General features: G+C 41.5%; 1 protein-coding gene across 2 annotated transcripts in view; it reads right to left on the reverse strand.

The window, feature by feature from the left end:
- PSMD14 (proteasome 26S subunit, non-ATPase 14) overlaps nt 1-13,537 on the reverse strand; it is a 190,818-nt gene extending 177,281 nt beyond the window's left edge. The window contains exon 1 of one of the 2 annotated variants that reach the window (XM_033946246.1): nt 13,373-13,537. The gene's annotated coding sequence lies outside the window, so the exon portion shown is untranslated. Of the gene's footprint in view, nt 1-13,190; nt 13,281-13,372 lie in introns of those variants that run through there. The other variant, XM_033946247.1, reaches the window with a different exon arrangement.
- Nucleotides 13,538-16,837: the final 3,300 nt, after the last annotated feature.

Genomic DNA, 16,837 nt, shown 5'->3' on the forward strand with positions numbered 1-16,837 from the left:
CTGATCATCTAGCTTAAACATAGTCCCTGGCCTGATGCACTTAAGCCAATAAAGATTTTTTAAATGCAGATATGCAATGGTAAAATGTGAACTATGACATAAGGTAGAGTCTCTTTTGGTCAGTTTTGACACTGTAAAGGCATATGATAGGTTCAACTGATAGTACATGATTATGATCCATGGAGGGCCATTTTTGATAGGATATATAAGTCCGACTTTACTACTTCTACTATTATTTCTAGAGCTACCAGATGTACGCAGTGCAATAAAGAGTCACAAAGAAGACCGGTCCTGCTTGAATGAATGAACCCATTCGGGTCTTTATCTGCCGTCATCTACTATGTTACTATTTAAAGTTGGAAGCGGAGAAACAGTCATTTTCAAAATCAGCAAAACCACTAAATGCAGGGCTGTAGAGCTGGTACATAAAACCTTCGACTCAGACTCCTTTATTTATGGATCTTCACTTCGACTCTTACTCCTTTATTTATATATCTATATTTATATATCTATATAGGTGCTGTACTACATGCAAGGCGTGCTTTCTTGAGATTTTGGTTTAATTTATATTACAGGCAGTTCCCAGAGTTACAGATGGCCGACTTAAGTATGACTCGTACTTAAGAACGCAGTCGCAGTTTCATTTGATTTCACTGAGCTGTATTTCCAGTGGCATAAACTCCTACACTTCTCTTGCAACAGATTCAGGAACAATGCTTGGACACATTAAGAACAGTATATGGTTGTGTACACAACCCCTCTGCATATGTACGAGTGTGGACCAAGCTTTACACGCTCCCGCTTGGGCCCATGCCGCTTTTTGAATGGCTGACGGCAGTTCTCATGAGAACTGCCGGCAGCCATTCAGAAAACGGCACAGGGCCAGGCGGGAACACGGAAAGCTCGCACCTGACCTCCACGCCCCTGACTTGTGCGCCTACTGCCCAGAAATAGTACGGAGCCATCGAGGGAGGGAAGGAAGAATTTAGAAAGGTACGGGTTTAAAAAAAAAAAAAAGGTGCGGGGGGTTTATGATTAAAAAGGTACAGGGGGGTATTATTAAAAAAGGGGAGGTATGATTTAAAAGGTACAGGGGGTGTTTAAAAGGGTACGGGGGTATGGGGGATGATTTAAGGTACTAAGGAGGTATGTGGGGGCACGGGAGGATGATTGAAGGTACTGGGGGGTACTTGGGGGTATGGGGGATGATTTGGGGTACGTGGGGGGTATGGGACCTGCCTGCCTGTCACTATGCCTGCCTGCCCTGTGCCCGCATACCACTAGACCACCAGAGGGGGAGACAGGCTACAGAGCCTGGCAGGGTGGGGGGGACAGGGTGCAGAGCCTGGCAAGGAGTGTGGGGTTGGGTGCAGAGCCTGGCAGGGAGAATTTGGTTCAAAATGTTTTTTTCCTTATTTTCCTCCTCTAAATCTAGGGTGCCTCTTATGAAGCGAAAAATAGGGTAACTTGAGATTCCAATTTAGACAGGGTTTCTTCAAAGACGGGAGAAGGTTTTGTACCCCTTTCAGGAACCATACCACATTTGGCTGAGAAGCCAATGAAGAGTGTGACACCTTGCCTCTGTAACAAGCAATGGCAGCCACTTGAACCCTAAGGGAATTATACGCCAGCCCTTTGGACACGCCATCCTGCAAGAATGAGATAATGCGAAACAGAGAAGCCTGAAAAGGTGAAATGCCCCGTTGACCACACCAAGAATAGAAAACTCTCCAGACTCTGGCATAAGCCACGGACAATGCTTGGATCACATGCTCAGAATATCCCTTCCACCTCAGCTGCAACTTTGCAATAGCCAGGCCGTAAGACCAAAGTAGGAGGGATCTTCCATCCGCAGAGAATCGTCCATCATTAGCTTCATAAGATCCGCATACCATGGATGGCGCGGCCAGTCCAGAGCAACCAAGACTACTGTCTCTGGGAAGCAAGCAATGGGTGGTTAAATGTACTTTATTAAGGGAGAGGCTGTGAGGAGAATTAAGGGCAAGAGGGAAATGAAAAGAAAGAGAGTGGGGGATAACAAAAAAGACCAACCTATTATGTCACACATTGTCCACCTGGCAGTGGACCTTCTGGACACACACTATCACAGAAGTACCTGGCCAACCAGGACTGGAAACCATAGATCTTATAGTCCAGAAAGGGACTGCCCTTCAGCTCAATTTGGGCAAAGATCCACAGACTTATCAACAAGAACCGGCATCATCATCCACAAGCTCAACCTTGATCACAGATCAGAACTTAAGTCCTGGGAGCCAGAAGATACTGTTGCACCAATCCACACTTCAGCCATCAGGCAGAAGCAGAGAATAATGGCAAGCTCCAGGGCTACGCCAATCCTTTTTCTGATATTGTCACTGGATATCAGCTTTCTCTGCTTCCATCTGCTGGTTCTGGGTGGCACAACCTACCTGGTCTTGAAATACAAGTAAACATAATTAAACTCAAAAGATTTCATAAAGAGAACAAGTCCATAACCAAAAAGTACAAACCTTTTTATTTAAAAACAAGAAATGACTGTATTGGAAAAAGGCCAGTAGGAGAGAAAGGAAGTAATCTAGAAATAAACTCAAAATAAAACAAATATAGGCATCTATCTGCACAATCCAGTCAGCGTAGATGATTTAAAAGGTAGACATTTCTTCTTTTTTTGCCAATTTCTTTGAAACAACCCTTTGATATGTAGGCAAAGATTCAATAAATTGTAATCTAAATTAGTCTGATGTTTGTAATCATACATGTGTTTTGAGCACTTCTTGCTACTGCCATCCAGATTTAGTCTTTCAACAGAAAAAAATCCACACAAAAAGAAAGAAAATCTGCTATCTCAGAATACAAATGTGCTTTCATTATATATTTCAAAAGTACGCTTTTGCTTAAAGAACACATATGTTCTTTACTTGAAAGAAAAATCATAATACCCATGGATGGCATCCAATATTCTTGTCTACCACTAGACTTGTAGAATGCAGCATTGTCTGACAATTACAAAACTAAAGATACCAGACACCCAAAGTGTAAAATATGTACCAATATCCTTCTCAACAACAGTGAGTGATGAAACAATTGCTATCGTGTTCTGCTTTCTATACAGATATAACAATGGTAAGCAGCAGAGTTCATTGATATCTTACAACAGCAATGATATGATGCCAATTGTCACAGAGTCAAAGGAAAGATAAACTAGGAATCAATATGGACTAAGTTTTATGTCCTGACCTACAGCCAGCTGCTATCAGCACTTCTCAACTTCTGGGTCATGATATACAAGTGAATCATGGCAAATTTGTGAATCTCAAGATTAAATCTCATTAGGGAAACCAAGGGCATCTTTTACAAAGGTGCGCTAGCGTTTTTAATGCAAGCACCGGATTAGCGTGTGCTAGCCCAAAATCTACCGCCTGCTCAAAAGGAGTGGTAGCGGCTTGCGCACGTGGCAATTTAGCATGCGCTATTCTACGCATTAAGGCTCTAGCGTGGCTTTGTAAAAGGAGCCCTAAGATTTTTTTTTTAAACCCACAAAAGCCAACCAGCAATCTTTTGCTATTTTTTTAAATTTAAAGAAGCACTACATAGTATCTGACCTCTCTTTCATTGCATGATATATACTTTTTCTAGGGAAGTACATTTTAAAATGAGTTCCTACATTAAAACACTAGAAATGTAAAATATTGAAACTGCTTTCAAACAGAAGACAGCAATTGTTAGTGCCAATCTTAAATTGTTACACATCTAACTTTCAGAATTTTCACAATGAACAGATTACTACACACCAGGTATACTAGGTGGTTTTCCCCAATATGGGATAGATTCAAGAAAAAGCACCAAATATTATGTGCAATAAAAATGGATGCTAAGCACCAATTGTATAACAGCATTTGCATGTGAAATTGCCATTATAAATACAGTGAAAATTGGCTTCACTCGCCTAATCTTAGGCCCATATTCTATAAACAGCACCATAAGTGCTCTACTGGCCTAACTTGCCCCCCCCCCCCTTTCACAAATTCGTAATAGCGGATTTTAGCGCAGATTGGTGCGCTGAACACTCTGCGCTGCTCTGGACGCTCATATGAGCGTCAGGAGAAGCGCAGAGCATTCAGCACGATGGCCTGCGCTAAAAACCACTATTGCGGTTTTGGAAAAGGAGAGGTTAAGCAGCAAAACCCTCCTTAAAATTGTTTAAAACAAAAAAATCTAGACGCCTAGATCACATTTATGGTGGTACCTAACGACGCCTAAGATCAGAATAGGCATGGCTAATGCCAGAAATTACCTCAGGCATCCTTATGCTCCACGGTAAACAAGATTCATGTCAAACATAGGCGCCGGAAATGCAAGCCTTAAAAACCCTGGCCTACATTTCCAGCACCTATGTTTGAGGTAGCTGCGATTCCACAAATGCCACTGTTGTGTAACTGACACACGATTGGCAGCCATCTTTTAGGCAGCCGCCAACATAGGCGCCATTTGTAGAATCCAGCCCTTAATGTCAAAAGCTGGTGTAAATGCTTATGCCTAAAGTTAGCAACTGTGTGTACAATTGCAAGACATGCCCCCTTTATAGGTGCACACTATAGCATTAGGTGTTTGTAGAATAGAACCTAATTGCAGTTACATACTTAATTAGAAATTATTGCCAATTAATGCCTCAGGTTATTATTGGTAGAAGGCCAATTGGCACATAATTTAACAATTAAGTTACGCATACAACTGGCACCATGCCATATAATTTGCACACCTAAAGGCATGCATTAATCAGAATTTATTTTTTATTATTAGCGTTTTAAACTACTACTGCTACTTATTTCTACAGAGCAGTAGACATACGCAGTACTGTACATTAAACATTCAAGAGACAGTCCCTACTCAGTAGAACTTACAATCTATTCTGAGAAACAAGCATTATATAATAAGGGACATCAGCAATGAAAAATAACTCACAACTTCCTACCACCAACCCTCCCTCCCAACCTGTTATTCCAAAGCAAAACCCTAGCCTCTTCTAGTCAGAAATTTGGATGCGCAACTTTATAAAATCCAGAGGAATGTGCATATGGGGGTAAGTGGTTAATAAGTATTGCCCTGCATTTGCTTCTGAAATGTTGCAGTCTGCTTTCTTCAAAGTGTGCCTACTACATAACCGACACCTTTTTTCTTCAAACAAAATGAAAATGGAACCATTTAGATGAGAAAGACACTTCAATTGGTACATCACTTGCCTGAGCTCTCTTTAGTGCACAGTAGGGAAGTTCTCAAAGTACTTTTTAAAGAATTGCATACCAACCTGACGAAGAGAAACTCTAAGCTAGTCACAAATGTAGTAATTAAAAAAGAAAAAAAGTTTTGCGTGGAACTTGTTTATTGATCCTTCTCTCTAAATCTAAAGTGATTTTAAAAGAGCAATATTTTTTTTTAAGTTGGCCTTGCTAACTAAATAGTCTGATGATTCTGGGAACACTATCTAACTGCCAAAAACTGGTCTGACTAGCAACACCTGTGACTCTTTCTTATGCTTCCCTGATGCTCAAAGACTGTAAAAGATACACTTGACAACACAAGCCCCAAAAAATCATCAACTGGATTTGGACATATTCCTTAGCTCACTAATGAAGAGCTTCGGTTCTGCTCTTGAGTGCATACAAGTGTGGTTTTCAGAGTAAACTTCTCCCTCCATATTTGCAACTTTGGCACTCATGACTTCAGTTATTCACAGGTTTTGTCTAGATCAGGGGTGCCCAATACGTCGATCGCGATCGACCGGTAGCTCAGGAAGGCAAACGTGAGTCGATCGCGAAGCCCATCCCGGCTCCGTGATAGACTCGTGTTGCCGTCCTGATCTACCGGGCCGATCAGCCTTCCTCTCCAATGTTCTCCCTAGGGCCTATTAGCTGGGCGGTCCGACCAGCTGTCATCTGCTGCTGCTGCTGCCGCTGAACATTTAAAAAAAAACAAAAAAAAACCCGGCTTGGAGATTTCAGCCCGCAGCGAACTTATGCTCCGGGCTCTAACGTGTGCGTGTCGGCTTCCCTTCTCGTCCCTCCGAAACCGGAAGTTATGTCCAGGGGGGGGAGGGAAGCCGGCGCACACATGTTGAGAGCCCTGAAGCAAGCGTTCGCTACGGGAGACAGATTAGTGAGGCATTTTCTCTTCTTGCTGCCGGGTCCTGCCTACTTTCTGTTTCCGCGAAGGCAGGACCTGGCAGCATTTCCCCCAATAGGTCGATCGCGATCTTGGGCCGATCAGCCTTCCTCTCCCCGACGGCAGAATTGACATCGGGGAGAGGAGTGCTGGTCGGCCGAAGCAGGGAGAGCTTGGGGTGGCGTCGGCTTTCGGGCCTGTTATTGGTGGTGGTTTGGGGCCTGTTATTGGTGGCGGTTTGGGTCCTGGTCCCCAATGGCAGTGGCTTGGGGGAGGGCAGGGAGAAAGAAAGAAAAAGGGCAGGCAGGGAGACAGAAGGAAAGAAGAGAAACAGAAAAAAAAGAAAGGGAGGCAGAGAGAAAGAAAGGGCAGGGAGAGAGGAAGGAAAAGTTGGGAGAGGGAAAGGTCTGGAGGAGAGGAAGCATACAGGCTAAAAGAAGGGAAGAAAGATTGGATGCACAGTCAGAAGAAGAAAGTGCAACCAGAGACTCATGAAATCACCAGACAAGGTAGGAAAAATGATTTTATTTTAAATTTAGTGATCAAAATGTGTCTGAATTTATATCTGCTGCCTATATTTTACACTAAGGTCCCCTTTTACTAAACCGCAATAGAGGTTTTTAACGCAGGGAGCCTATGAGCGTCGAGAGCAGCGCTGGGCATTCAGCGCAGCTCCCTGCGCTAAAAACTGCTATTGTGGTTTAGTAAAAAGGGAGGGGGGTGGGTATTTGTCTATTTTTGTACGGTTGTTACTAAGGTGACAGTGCATAGTCATCTGCTTTGACCTCTTTGAAAAAACCCCGGAATAGGAATGATAATTAACAATTCTATGCATACAGTGTGCTTTGTGTTTCTTTAAAATTTTATTGTTGGTAGATCATTTTGACTTGGTCATTTTAAAAGTAGCTCGCAAGCCCAAAAAGTGTGGGCACCCCTGGTCTAGATGGTTACGCCCTGCAAATGGCATCATCCTGGAGACCCGCGAATATGATAGAAAAAAGTTATTCCTTAATTTTGGGTATTCACAAGTCGTCTTTGAATGTATCCTCCAAGAATATGAAGGGAGGATAGTCAGGTTATAAAAATGAACCTGATTCTTAGCTTGAATGTTTACAAATACAGCTAATGCTACTCACCATTTATCGATGTTTGGCAGCGGCTAATAAAGCAAACAAGATGCTAGGAATTATTAGAAAAGGGATGGTTATAATGCCTCTGTATCGTTCCATGGTGCAACCTCACCTTGAGTATTGCATCTAATTCTGGTAGCCATATCTCAAAAAAGATATAGTGGAATTAGAAAAGGTTCAAAGAGTGACCAAGATGATAAAGGGGATGGAACTCTTCTCAAATGCGGACAGATTAAAATGGTTAGGGCTTTTCAACTTGGAAGAGAGACAGCTGAGGGGTGATATGACTGAAGTCTACAAAATGCTGAGTGGTGTAGAATGGGTACAAGTGAATCAATTTTTTACTCCATCAAATATTACAAAGACTGAAGGGACACTCAAAGCTACAAGGAAATACTTTTAAAACTAATAGGAGGAAATATTTTTTCACTCAGAGAATAATTAAGCCATGGAATGCACTGGCAGAGGATGTGGTAACAGCATATATGAGTGCTAGTTGGGGTTTTGGCAGGTACTTGTAACCTAGATTGGCCACTGTGGAAACAGGATACTGGTACAGATGGACCCTTGGTCTGATTCAATATGGCTATTCTTAGGTTCTTAATACTATAAAGTTCAAGAGAGAAGAATTTTTTTCTTTTTATAATTAATAGTTTAAAAACATTTGATATACCACCTTTTTTTATATATATAATTAAAATAATTTTTTTTATAATTAAAAATAATTTTTAAAACCCTCAAAGAAAATAAGGTCATCACAAGTACATTTATAGCACCTTCACTTTCAGCTTCTACAGGTCCCTGGATGCATCCCTCATTTAGAGGCCAGTTAACCTAAAATTTCTGAAAGACATCTTAAATTTCATTTTAATCTACTTAAAAGATACTTCCCCTCCCAGCCCCAACCCCCCAATTATCCCCCAGAGTTGGATCCATAAAAATGGGGCATACAAGAAAAATATGCACTCCCCAGTGTAGATGTCAAATAAGTCTGTGCAGCACCAGGAAATGCAGTATGATTAGACCTTAATTCTCATGAAGGAGCACAGAGCATAGACACTTGGTAGTAGTGCCTGTTTAGTTTTTTTTTTATGGCTTCAGACACTACTCCTGACTTGAAGCCACCAATGCTTCTTCCCATCCCAAATGTTCCTCCTTTTGACCATGGCCTAAGTCTTCCAACTGGGTTTCAACTTGACTCCAGTGGCTTTTGTGCTTCCTCACTTTCCCAGCTCTGGCTCTCACCTAGCAATAGTCAAACTATGGTCAATTTTAATACCAGGAAAACATCAGGGGGCAAATTCTGTAAAGGACACCTAAGGTTGGGCGTCCAGAATGTGGACATCCAACAAATTAGGCATCCAAATAATCAGCACAATTAACAACTTTAACAAACATTAATTGGAAGTTAGATGTCCAAAGGCTATGTGCGATTCACAGAATAAGCATCCAGAATTTCATAGATGCCCATCGGAAAAAGCTGCGATTAACGGGATAGGTGTGGGCAAAAATTTAATATGGACATCCATTTACAGAATCGCATGCCGCTCAGCATTCTAACGCATCTACATTCTCGCCTATCATGTAGGTGTTGCAAAACCAAGTCTACTTTTGGATGCGAGTTTGACGCTATCTAGGCGTGCTGGAGATATCCAGATATAGTGGTATGGGTTTAGTTTTTGGGGGGGTTAAAGAATACTCCAGTTTAATATTAAGGTTAAAAGATTTAATACACTTCTCCCTCCATATTTGCGGGAGTTAGGGGCAGAGTTGGTCCGTGAATATGGAAAAATCACAAAACAATTTTTAGGGACAACTCTGACCTACCCTACCTCCCTCTTGGACCTCTCCACACCTTACCTAGTGGTCTAGCGGTGAAGCAGGGCAGGAGCGATCTTCCTACACTCCTGCCCCGTGCAGAGCTGTCAACAAAAATGGCTGCCATGAGTTCCCGTTGTCTCACAAGACTACAGCAGGAACTCAAAAGCCATTTTTGTTCATGGCTCTGCACGGGGCAGGAGCGTAGGAAGATTGTTCCTGCCCTGCTTCATCACTAGACAACCAGGTAAGGTGTGGAGAGATCCAGAAGGCAGGAGGGAGGCATGGAGAGGTCTGGGAGGTGGGGGTGGGTCAAGGCTTATAAACTCACAAATAACCGAAGTCGCGAGTCCTAAATCCGCGATTTTGGAGGGAGAAGATTAATGCATTACTCAAGCAAAGCACATGAAAAAATATACTGCATACTAAACCTCATTCTCAAATGGTTTTTATTGGGGGGGTAAAGAGTACTCCAGTTTCATATTAATGTTAAAAAATATTTAATAATGCATTACTCAAGCAAAGCACATGAACAAATTACATTACATTACATTAGTGATTTCTATTCCGCCATTACCTTGCGGTTCAAGGCGGATTACATCCAAACTAAAACAAGAATTACATTCAAAATTTGAAGGAATAGAATAAGCGATGACAGAATTTTTAAGGTAATAAACGTTGGGTAAAGAGTTACCAAAGGTCTTTAGGAGATAAGAATAGGGTGAAATTATGGGTTTTAGATAACGTTTGGTAGATAAAAGAGTAATAGAGAGATCTAAGGGTAAATAGAGTGTTGGATATTGGGTTGGGATTGGTCGTGCTGGATAGGATTAATGTGTTTTTTGAAGAGTATGGTTTTAATATCTCTCCTGAAGGCTTTGTAGTCTGTAGTCGAAGATAAGAGTGGTGATTTGTCTGTCCAGTTTAGCTGCTTTGAAGGCTATTAGGTTGTCATAAAGTTTTTTTCGTTTGACATGTTTGGATGATGGGTGAGTGAATAGTGAGAGGGATCTTCTGTGTCTGGTTGTGGAGGATTGATTTAGTCGGTTATTCCAGTAGGTTGGGCTTTCTCCGTTGAGAGCCTTGTAAAGTAAGCAGTAGAATTTGAAGTGCACTCTCGCTTCTATTGGAAGCCAGTGCGAGTCATGGTATGCCTCTGTGATATGGTCATATTTTTTTAGGAAATAGACAAGACTCAGGGCTGTATTCTGTATTGTCTGCAATTGCTTCATCATGGTTGCGGGAAAAGGTAGGTATAGTATGTTGCAGTAGTCTATCATCCCAAGGATAAGAGATTATACCAATAGTAGGAATTGCTTCTTTTCGAAGAATGATCAGATTTTTCTTAGATTTCTCATGGTCATGAACGATGCCTTTATTATTTTGTTAATTTGGGGTTGCATGGTGCAGCCTCTGTCAATTGTGACTCCTAGCAATTTTAGTATAGGTTGTATTGGGTATGAGAACGAGTTTATTACAAGATTAGTTAATGTTGGAGTTTTGTTGTTTTCTAGTAGGATGAAATTTGTTTTGTCAGGGTTAAGTTTTAATGAGACTGGAAGTCCTGAATATGTATACCCTAGAGGAAAGGAGGGACAGGGGAGATATGATTCAGACGTTCAAATACTTGAAGGGTATTAATGTAGAACAAAATATTTTCCAGAGAAAGGAAAATGGTAAAACCAGAGGACATAACTTGAGGTTGAGGGGTGGTAGATTCAAAGGCAATGTTAGGAAGTTCTACTTTACGGAGAGGGTGGTGGATGCCTGGAATGTGCTACCGAGAGAGGTGATGGAGAGTAAAACTATGGCTGAGTTCAAAGAAGCATGGGATGAACACAGAAGATCTAGAATCAGAAAATAATATAAAATATTGAACTAAGGGCAGTACTGGGCAGACTTGCAAAGTGTGTCTATGTATGACCGTTTGGTGGGGGATGGGCTGGGAAGGGCTTCAGTGGCTGGGAGGATGTAGATGGGCTGGAGTAGGTTTTAACGGAGATTTCAGCAGTTGGAACCCAAGCACAGTACCGGGTAGAGCTTTGGATTCTTGCCCAGAAATAGCTAAGAAAAAAAAATTAAAAAATTTAAATTGAATCAGGTTGGGTAGACTGGATGGACCATTTGGGTTTTTATCTGCTGTCATCTACTATGTTACTAAACCTCATTCCCAAAGTTTAAGAAAATAAGAAGAGAAACCCTACTCAGAATAGCTGTGGTTCAGAGCAAGTAGACATGTTTGATAAACAATCTTCACATCATTGTGATATCATCAATATGCACCTAGATAGCAGAATGTCACTAAATAATAGTAACCCCTGCCTAAACGGAAGCCCCTGTGGCTCAGTGGTTAAAGGCACTTCTTCCACATGTCATGTAAGCATTGCACCAGTACACCGCAGGACAGCAAGAACGTAGGGCAGGAGCACAGAAATCTCGCTCCTGCCTGATAAACTGCTGGATTGTGAGAACTTGCAGCAGCCATTCAGAGCGGCTCAGCATGGGGCAGGAATGCAGAAAGCTCACTCCTGCCTGGTACACCGCTGGGGGGGAGGTAGGAGAGAGAGAGGGAGGTAAAAAAAATTATCAGAGTTGGCCATGACAGGAGACGGGAGGGATCCCTCCTGTTCCAGTCCACCACTGGACCACCAGGTCATATGGCAGGCCCGGCAAAGGCCTGCAACAAGTCCGGTGAATATAAAATAAGACCCCTTATTTTGGGGCCATTTTTTTGGCCCCAAAATCTCATCTTATATTAATACAATATGCGGTTTATGGGATTTGTTTGGATATAATTTGCACAATTGATCTCTAAGGACTGACCAATCATATATTGTTGTGACCCCTGAAGCAGGCTCATCTAAATCGAAACACAGACCGTGTTGGGTCTGCACATCATTTGTCAATAAAGGTAATACTTGGGAGATCAAGTCAAGTTTAAGTTTCAAGTTTTATTTTAGTTTGATGAATCGCTTATTTAGTTTTACTAAATGAGGTACAAAATTGATAAAAATATTAACATACAATTTAAAATTTAGAATAATGGGTTAGACAAATAGACTAACACACAAGGTAAGAGGGAACAGAACTACAATTCAATCATTATCAAGTGTTATCATTTCCCTGGATCAAGTGTTATTTCCATTGGATGTTTGAGTGGCCTGTCCCAATTTACATTCCCATTCTCTTCACTGGTATTGTCTTTTGTTATGTGGGATTCAGACTCTGGTTGGTTGGTTGGTTTGTCTGTTTTGCATATGATCAGTCAGGCATCACATTTATTAAATGCTTTGAAAGATCAGCCAGGCTTTCACCTGCTTTCTAAGGTAAAGGTATTCTTGAGTTTAGCACAGTCCCTTCGGGAATGTTTTCCACAGTGTGGGTACTACCCCTGCGAAGGCTCACACTGGCAGGTATCACATTGTGCAATTTCTTTTGAGAGTGGTACAGAAGAAACAAGTAGGACTGGAGGGTCAATTTATGCCCTATGACTAAGGAAAATGTTGATAGTCCAGTACTTTTTTGACTGGAAACAAACATAACCAGAGCTTTTATAAGCAAAAAGTGTATTTAACATCAACATCTAACTAGGCATACTGCTGATGTCTACTGCTACCCACCTAGGAATGTAGGGATAAACAGAGTAATTGTTAACTTATTTATCCAGGCATTTAGGCTCATGCCTTTTTCTATGGCAAGTGACATTCAAGTATGAAACATGACACTATGTCCACAGGGAATCTATCTACATGAAAAGGATACAAATTATTTTCAATGTCAAACTAAACAACTGCACATCTTGAAATAACGAATTGCTTCCAAAATATATATATATATTTTCCAAGGTGAAAAGCAAGTATTTTATAAAGTGAGTGCAAAACATTTACAAGGAAGACAGACGTCACGGAGTCTGCTGCACGACTCTCCCTCCCTCGGCCTGAAACTTCACAATTACACACCTATGCTTTCAAATACCACCTAACGCATCGTGTACGTAGCGCAACCACTATGTATTGTAAACACAAACACCACATATTGTAAGAACCCAGCGTAATGTGTACAGAGAGAGGGTCACAGCCGCACCTGCCCAGACGGAATTCCAGACAACTGGTTTCACATGTACACAAAGCGGAAGCCGTTGCGGAGCGTGTACCCGAACCCCCGAAATATTGAAGGGAAGCCCCTACAGCTCACTCATTAACCCACAGCGACGAAGACACTCCCACAGCCAGTCACCGTCCCGGCTAGCTCGGTACTCCCCGTACCTGAATCTCTCACGCTCCCGGCTTCTGAAGCGGCGCAGTGAATCAGCTCGATTTCATTCAAAAGACTTGCACGGTACTGTGTAGCTCCGGAAGTACTTCCGTGTCACGGCCACATCTACTTCCGTGGGAGGACGGGCAGAGCGCTGAGAGGAAGTTCATGGTGTGAGGGGGTTGGGGATGGTTGGAATAGTGTTGGCTTGATTGTTCGTTCTCATCAAAGCGGTCTCTAAAAGTTAAAGCAGTTGCCTTAGTACCCTGAGGTTATGAATTCGGTTTCCACTGTAGCTCCTTGTGACTCTGGGCAAATTGCTTATACAGTACTTCATCGCTATGGAAAGGCCTCAGATTCGGAGCATACGCGAAGTCCTATCATGGACTGAACGGTCAGCGTAATTTTACAGCTCCATACTCCAGTCATGGGCCGAAAAACCTGGACTTGATGGTTTTTTAAAATTATTTTTTCAAAACTTTTTAGAACTTTTTCTTTAGTGAAGCATAAATAATGTGATAAAACTTCAACTTTCCTCAGAGTGCATTACTCTCAAGATTAAAGAACAGTAAACACTAAAGTTACTTATCTCAGGTAGCCTTATGACTTGAACGTCCCATTATTTAGTGGTCTGTCTGTACTGCCTATATAATGTCTAGGCCGACGCGGCCAGCGTTTCGTGGACTATGTTCTAGGTCCACTGCTTCAGGGCCAATATCCAGGAGACATTAAGGCATTCCGTATTTAAAAAACTGGTGATAAAAAAGATAAGAAAGAGCAAAAGTATAAAAAAGTAAAAAGCTATATATCTGATGCATCTCTCATATTAAGTGATATATGTGTTATATATGAGTATAGTGTATTTTGACCACTTGGGCCTATAATATTTAGGTTTTATACTTCATTGCCCCAGTTACAAAATAAGTACCTGTCTACAATATGTAAACCGCTTTGATTGTGTGAACGACACAGAAAAGGTGGTATCGGTATCCCATCCAATAGCTTTAGGGGATCACTAGGGACCTTCAGTAAGGTCTAGAGAAATAATGGATGTGCTCTACTGTTAGTTTTTTTTTTTTTAATGTAGAAAATTTATGTTCATGTTTGGGTGCTGAATTCATATGTATTTGTAGCCTGCTCCTTGCTTTCGAAATTAGCATTTTAGTGGAAATAAAGCATAAATACTAGGGGTATGAAAGGACCAAGGCTGTTCTGAATTCCTTTACAGAACTTTCATAGCTCCACTCAGAGTGAGGTTCTTTGTGAGTTGCCATTATGAAAAACTAGATGATAATTAAGAGGTCACACCTTACGAGATTGAGAGAGAGTCTGAGTTCTCTGCTTGTTTCTCCTTTCTGTTAGCTTGTGAGACACCCTCTGCTTGCCTATGGTCCAAGTGATTTTCTCTTTTCTGTTTTTCAGATTGTTCTCAGTGCTCTGAATAAGTGCTCTTTCCCTCAAGGAAAGGTGTGAATATTAGCATGTACTTTTCATATATAGATATAAATTAAGGAATTTATCATCTACAGTGAAAGTATTTGCCATAGTGCATGTAGACTTTCATTTAGGCACATTAGAGATCACTTAGGTGCATAAAATGACTGAAATAGCTTAGTATGTGGCAGCAGCCATAAAAGCAAGCAATGTTAAGAATTATTAGGAAAGGAATATAGTATAATACAGAACAATGCTTCTGTATTGCTCCATAGTAAAATTGCATCTTGTCTATTGTGTGCAATTCTGGTCACTGCATTTTAAAAAAATGTAGTGGAATTGAAAAAGGTACAAAGAAGGGCAACCAACATGAATAAGGGGATGGAGCAACTCTCATGAGGTAAGGCTAAAGAGATTGGAGAAGGGACAGCTGAGGGGAGATATGAGAGACTATAAAATCCTGAATAGAGTGGAACGGTTAAATGCAAATTGATTGATTGTTTATCAACAAGAACAAAGATTAGGGCACACTCCATGAAGCTACATAGTAGTATATATAAAACAAATAAGAATATAAGCAGTTCCATACTGGGACAGACATGAAGGTCTATCAAGCTCAGTATCCTGTTTCATAAGGTGGCCAATCCAGGTCACAAGTACCTGGCAAGATTAAGACAAATTATATGCTGCTTATCCTAGCAATAAGCAGTGGATTTTCCCAAGTCCATTGTAATAATGGCTTATGAACTTTTAGGACATTATCCAAACCTTTTTTAAACTCTGCTAAGCTATCTACGTTTACCACATTCTCTTCTAACAAATTCTGGAGTTTAATTGCACGTTGGGTGAAGAAATATTTTCTCTAATTTGTTTTAAATTTTCTTCTTAGTAGTTTCGTTGTGTGCCCCCTAGTCCTTTATTTTTGGAATTAGTAAACAAGCGAGTTGTATCTACTTATTCCACTCCACTTGGTATTTTATAAACTTATCATTTCTCCAAGCTGAAGAGCCCTAGCTTCTTTAACCTTTCCTCATGAGAGTTGTTCCATCCCCTTAATCACTTAGATTGCTCTTTGTGCCTTTTCCAGCCAAAGCTGGTCAGAGACCTGGATGAGACCCAAACTCTTAAGGTCCCAGAGAATCACCAGAAAGGTTCAGCCACTTTGGGGCAGGCAAGACTCTTCCCAAAGGGTGAACCAGGTTTTCGCTGGACAAGCACTCACAGGGAGGCCCCTTGGCCTCTGTGGGAGGGCTAAGATAACTCGTTTTGGGGCCCAAGGAAATCTAGTGATGCCGGACCTTTTAGTGGAGAGACTGCCCAAGATCCCCAGTGAGAATGAACCAGGCCCTTCATTGGTGTAGGTGGGAAGTCAGCTCTCCCTATACAGTCATGATTGGGCTCACATCATCTCTGACCAAATGTGATCAGCTTGGTGGGGGGTGGGGGGGACCTATGAGCTTTAGTTTATTTTAAACAGATATATAAATCCTTTGCAGACCTTATTTGGGGGGGAGTAGGGGAGAAAAAAATAAAGCCTTAGCAGTGGCACACCAACTTTTTTCTTCTGTGGGACTGCTTTCTTAAATGCTGGAACTTATAACTTTCCTATGAGCCTTAGTCACCTGAAGGAGAGGGACCTAGCCAAGCCCTAGGCAGCAGGACATTCCTACAGGTGCCTCAAGACTCAGAGGGTGACAAGATGAAGGATCCAGAATCAAGCAATGAAAATTATCAGGTAAGAACAAATTTGACCTTCCATTAAGTTAACTAGCCTATTCCAGAAGATATTTTGCCACTTCTTCATTCAATGGGCACCATCTCTACTTGGAAAATCATCCTGTGATGCAGGAATCTGAAATACTCTCATCATACTGTACATGCAACCATGCATTTATTTCCAGAATGCAAGCTTCCCTACTTTGGACTTTATCCTTGATTGGAGGACTGAGGAGAACACCACCTGTGTACCTGTCTGTTTCACCCTTGACGAGTCTTGCAATGTCTCTGTAATTTTTTGGATTTTGACAGCTAGTAGACAGCAC

This window comes from Geotrypetes seraphini, chromosome 5, assembly GCF_902459505.1.
Source record: "Geotrypetes seraphini chromosome 5, aGeoSer1.1, whole genome shotgun sequence".
Taxonomy (NCBI): Eukaryota; Metazoa; Chordata; class Amphibia; order Gymnophiona; family Dermophiidae; genus Geotrypetes; species Geotrypetes seraphini.